Source organism: Triticum dicoccoides, chromosome 5B, assembly GCF_002162155.2.
Source record: "Triticum dicoccoides isolate Atlit2015 ecotype Zavitan chromosome 5B, WEW_v2.0, whole genome shotgun sequence".
In the NCBI taxonomy this organism is placed as follows: Eukaryota; Viridiplantae; Streptophyta; class Magnoliopsida; order Poales; family Poaceae; genus Triticum; species Triticum dicoccoides.
This window is the reverse complement of record NC_041389.1, coordinates 413,063,943-413,069,578: the sequence shown is the minus strand read 5'-3', so window position 1 is coordinate 413,069,578 and position 5,636 is coordinate 413,063,943. Positions and strand designations below refer to the sequence as shown.

Sequence of the window (5,636 nt, the reverse complement as noted above, 5' to 3'; positions counted from 1 at the left end):
TCCTTAACATTCAATTCAACGCCCAAATCACTACTAGATCTCAAACGAGCACGTGAATTGGGTCTGAATTTCCTCACCTTACCCCGGAGATGTGGGATCTCCCCGCGGTCGCCCGGCCATGGTGGAAGATTGAGGAAGTGCGCCTCGCTCCTCCCACGCTGCACCCGCAGGTTGGAGAAGCCCTGCGGGGCATGCACGCCGGGCTCCCCATGTCTTAGGGGACCCGTGGCAGAACAGTCCCCGGCGGCAGGTACTCCGGCGGGATGTTGGCGATCTACACCACCGGTGGCAGCCGAATGTTGAGCCGCGACGGATTCCTTGTCCTGAATCTCGCCCACTTCGCCGCCTGCCTCGGATCCGTCAAATCCACCTCCTGGATGGCCTAGAAGATGAGCTCGTAATCCATCCCCCCATCGTCGCCGGCGAATCGCGCACGCTCCTCGAACGTCGCGTGTTGGATGACCTCGATGAGGATCGCCAGCCAGTTGTCGCGGTTCGGGAATCGCTCCCCTACCACGCGAACCATCTCCACATATGCCTCTGGCGATCCCTGCTCTGGCCATCGGCGCCGCCACCTGGTGGTTGGGACGCGCCCGCCGCGCTCTTGCACCCCTCCGCGAGCCCCCCACCATCTCTCTCGCTCAAGTGGTCCATGAGATCTGATAAGGAGTAGTCGCCAGGGGAGGGAGACGATGTGGCAAGGGGGAGAGGAGGGCTAGATAAGCCCGCACGGCCATTAATGGCGGTGATTGCGGCGCCATTACTCGCGGTAGGTGAGGCGAGAGGGTGGGTGGTAGGTGAGGCCATCACGAGAGCAGGGATTGTCATTTTGTTCCCGTGCAATCCTTGTTGTTAATTCATCAGCAAATGTATGGCAACTAAAAGCACATGTGGCTTTTGATGTGTTTTCATAGCAAGTAAAGCATATTTTTTTGTTTCTAAGCATATGTTTGCTATGATGTCAACTTTTTGATGTGTCTTTGCCATGTATATTCAAAGAAAGTTGCCATGGTTACTTTGAGATCCTTTTTTGCGATGTGATATTGAAATTGTTTTACCCATGCCAACAAAAATTCACCATGGCATTTTCAATTCACCATGCCCGATACTACAAATCATGGATTATGCTTTTTGCTAGCTAGTTCTATTTTTGACATCATTTTCTAGTTCACCATGGCAATTTCAATGTTACTATCATGGCAAATTTAGTTCATAGCACATGACAAATCTATCATTTTTTATGTACCATGGCATTATTACTTCATGTGCCATGTCATTTTTACTATGCATTTGCCATGGCAATTTGTGTGATCGTTTTGTTTGTGTTATTTCACATACACAGCAATTTTGTTATGCAAAAGATGGCAATTTTGGTGAAACTACCATGGCAAAATATAACATGCATTTCCCATGGCAATTTTTGATCATTTTCTATTACTTCACATTCTTGGCAAATTTCTTTCATTTCTAATTTTGATAAAAAAAAGACACAACAATTTTGTTTATGAATTTTTCCATGGCAATTTTCTTGATCATTTTTTTGTGTTATTTTCACATATACGACAATTATATTACACACACGATGGTGATTTTGGTAAAAAAAACACCATGACAAAATTGAGCATGCATTTGCCATGGCAATGTTTTCTCATTTTTTGTATTGTTTCACATTATTGGCAAATTTTCTTCATAAAGCATGGCAAATTTGATAAAAAACATGATATTTTCTTAATATGCATTGCCAATGACGATTTTTGCATGCTAAATTGTGCGCTATTGTAGGTTTTTCACACATGGCAATTATTGCCTTGATTTTGCATAGGATTTGATACATTTTTTGAGACAAAAAGGATTTTTATGCATGTTTGCCATCGATAATGGTAAATATTCCTATTGGGTTCATGACATGGCAAATTAATTCTTGTTGACATGGCAAATTGGCTTATGGTCACATGGCACATTCATAACATTTTTCTTTCTTGTGGCCTTTGTTTCGTAGCACGGCAAATTCATTCATGAGCACATGGTAGATTCACTTTATTGAGCATGGCAATTTTTAGCGAACATATAGTTGGCATCACTTTTATCAAAAAGTTTCAAGCAGAATTATTAATCAATTATTTTCTGTAATGACACAACATCAAGCCAACGCCAACTTTTTCCATGGCAAATTGTGTGCTCCTTTTAGGTTATTTCATACATGCTAATTATTGCCTCGATTTTTGCATAGGATTTTTATACATGTTTGCCATGGATAATGGTAAATATTCCTATAGGCTTCATAACATGGCAAATTAATTTTTGTTCACATGGAAAATTCTCTTATGGTCGCATGGCACATTCATAACATTTTTCTTTCTTTAGGCTTTTGTTTTGTAGCACGGCAAATTCATACATGAGCACATGGCAAATTCATATATGAGCACATGGAAAATTCACATTATGGATCATGACAATTTTTAGCAGACATATAGTTGCCATCACTTTTATCAAAAAGTTTCAGGTAGAGTTATTAATCAATATTTTTTGTAATGGCACAACATTAAGCCAACAATGATTTTTTCCATGGCAAATTGTGCGCTCCTTCTAGGTTTTTCACACCTGGTAATTATTGCCTCGATATTTGCATAGGATTTGTATACATGTTTGCCATGGATATGGTAAATATTCCTATGGGCTTCATAACATGGAAAATTAAAAAAATCACATGGAAAATTCTCATATGGTTACATGGCACATTCATAATATTTTTCTTTCTTTAGGCTTTTGTTTTGTAGCATGGCAAATTCAAACATGAGCACATGGCAAATTCATATACGAGGCACATGGTAGTTTTTCTTTTTTGTTTGCCATGGCACCTTACATATTTAGAGATTGTAAGATTTATAAATTGTTTTTAGATTGTTTGTAATGATTTAGAGATTTATTTATGATATCAATGAACTATGTTCATAACACGATTTTTTTTTAAAAATTGTCATGTCAATGTAGTTTTTATCTTTTCCGAATTTTCCATCGGCTAAAGAAAATAAATCAAAAATTGCCATGTCACAAAAATTTCTATATTGCCATCAATGAGAATTTGCTTAATTTATTAGGCCATGGCAAACTCAATTGCTCGACCATGGCATATTTATATTCAAAGACATGGCAATTTAATTTTAATACCCATGGCAACTTATTTTCAGTTCCGCGGCAATTTAGCTTCTTAATGGACAATGACAAATTTTGTTTTTCCTACTATCATGGCAAATTTATTTTTAAAGTGATGGCAATTTTATTTTCATACCCATGGCTACTTTAGTTTTTCATGCACCCATGGCAAATTTATTTGCATAATCATGGAAATTTATTCTTTTCATCGGCAACTTAAGCTTTTCCTAGTTTTCACAGTATAATCGTGATTTGCCATATATGCAAAAAAAATTGCCATTTTTTGTGTACATATTTTCTTGATATAAGTAGTTTTCTACAGACTTGCCTTTGACCTACAAAGTTTTCATTCATTTGCCATATATTCAATGGGTGATTTTCTGTATTGTATGGTTTCTCTATTTTTTTTGTATCAAAAAATAGGGGTTTTAGATAATAATTCATTGTAACATTTTTACATGGTAAAATTCATACGCTATTGGTTGGGCCAGGTAGCCAAGCCGAAGAAAGCCGAGCAAACTGGTTGCACTGTGGGTTCGGGCTAGGAGGATCCCCATCCGTTTAGGCAGAGGGATCGCTCGTACCGAACGATTTCATTCGGGCGGAGGGATCGCTCATACCCAACAAAATGATGGGGGACATTCGGCAAATATCAGTGTCCTAAAAGAAAGGGCGCATGGCAGAAAAATCTGAAGAGATCCGGTAAAAGATGGGATGTGCGTCATAAAAGAAATAAATGACAACAAGAAATAAAAGGGAGACCTGATAAACGATGAGAAGAAGTAAGCATTGTCGATGCTAAATGTGATATTTTTCTTGCAACGCAGGGCTCTTTTGCTATGTCTTGCTAATGGCAGACACAAGCACTTGAGTACCTAATGCCATGGGAGTACTTTTTTTGTCGATTGTTGGGCGTGTTGACTATTGACGACACCGTTTTGATGGTTTGCTTATATACATCTAACTACTACTCATAAAAATTTAACCCCCCTCAATTGCTGAAAGTCAAATCTGTTTGTCCACTCAAAAAAGGTAAAGGTTTTTTCGGAAATCTTTATTGTCATGATGTCATCCACCAATCCATCATGTACATGCAGTGATCACTTGCAATTATCACAACTGCCGCACTGAATCAAGTCTAGCACACAAGTGAGAGGTCGTTGCGTGGTACACTTTGCCAGATAGCAGCATTTCGTTGCATCACATTTATTGTCCTTGCAGGAACAATGGCATGGCCTGCATAACTTGAGGTCGCTTTCCTGCATTAAGCCCATCAGCTTCAAGGATTATAGATGGACTTGCTCGGTATTGTTGGTTCCTATTGCCCCTGCTTCACATGTATATTATATTATTATTTATACCATGGTAAATTTACATGTTGCAAGTTGGTTCAAAAGTGAAAAAAATACATAGAAATATATATCTTTCACGCTACATGAGTATATTATTACAACATTGTGTCATGTGTACTGGCAAGTTTGTGTGAATTTTGAGCAAGCAAAGCCTCCACTACAATTTTGTTTCTTCATATACTACTTGCATTTTAGATATGAACACATACCTTCGGCTAGGAGGCCGGTGTAAAGAAGGACGATAATAAGGGTGATAGGCACTTGTGCAAGTCTTCCCATGGACATATGCTTGAAAGACGCTTTTCGGTTCTTTGTGTTGTACTACCTGGTAGAAATATGGATGGAAGGAGGACACTTTATATATGAAGGTAGTGAATGTCACTATAGGCATATAATAAATGTAATTTTAGGACATTATATTATTACTTATATAAGGTTGCCTATTTCTGGAATATAATCCCATAAGAGAATCTACAGGTATTAATTCTCATCATTTTCGGGTATGTCTTTAATGTGTTGCAATATATCCAATCCGTGCATGAGACTGCTAATATATATTTTTGGAATATGGCCTCAGTCGAAAACAATCAGGTATTAATTGTCTTTAATTAATGTTTGTCATTACATTCAGATTTAGATTATGGCGCGTGCTAGGAATCTCTCGAAAATCATTTGCCCACTCAGCTGTACGATCCACACGATATGGATTGTTTCGATCTTTATGCTCTAATCTTTATATGTGTTAGGTGTTGACGACTGTCTATCATTGTGTCAACACCCCGATCCTAAGTCACACCGATCTAACATGTAACACAACATATCACTTTGCAGCCTCACGCACGGTATTCCCACGGGTGCCACCTTACCTGGCCCGGGACCGTTTGCGCCTTTTGGCTCACGTATATGACTGTGTTGCTAGCATCCATATGACAAAGAACCTGGGCCGACATGACTAGTCATAAACCCAAGGTGGTGCTAACTTACAGGGACATGCATACATGACCCAGCAACGAATGTGTCGATGAACAATGTATGAACCCAAGTCGTAGCAAGCTACATGGACTTGAAGGAACAACGCGTGACATTTCCCCCAAGGGGCGGACACAGGAATGAACAAGGACACATGCCGGC

The 5,636-nt window shown here is 39.4% G+C and overlaps 1 long non-coding RNA gene across 1 annotated transcript; it reads right to left on the bottom strand.

The window, feature by feature from the left end:
* Window positions 1-4,181: 4,181 nt before the first annotated feature.
* On the bottom strand, window positions 4,182-4,825 carry LOC119306198. Its single transcript, XR_005148890.1, has 2 exons — window positions 4,715-4,825; window positions 4,182-4,480 (listed from the first exon to the last, which is right to left on the bottom strand). It is a non-coding gene; the product is annotated as an uncharacterized LOC119306198 (long non-coding RNA).
* Between the last annotated feature and the right edge of the window lie 811 nt (window positions 4,826-5,636).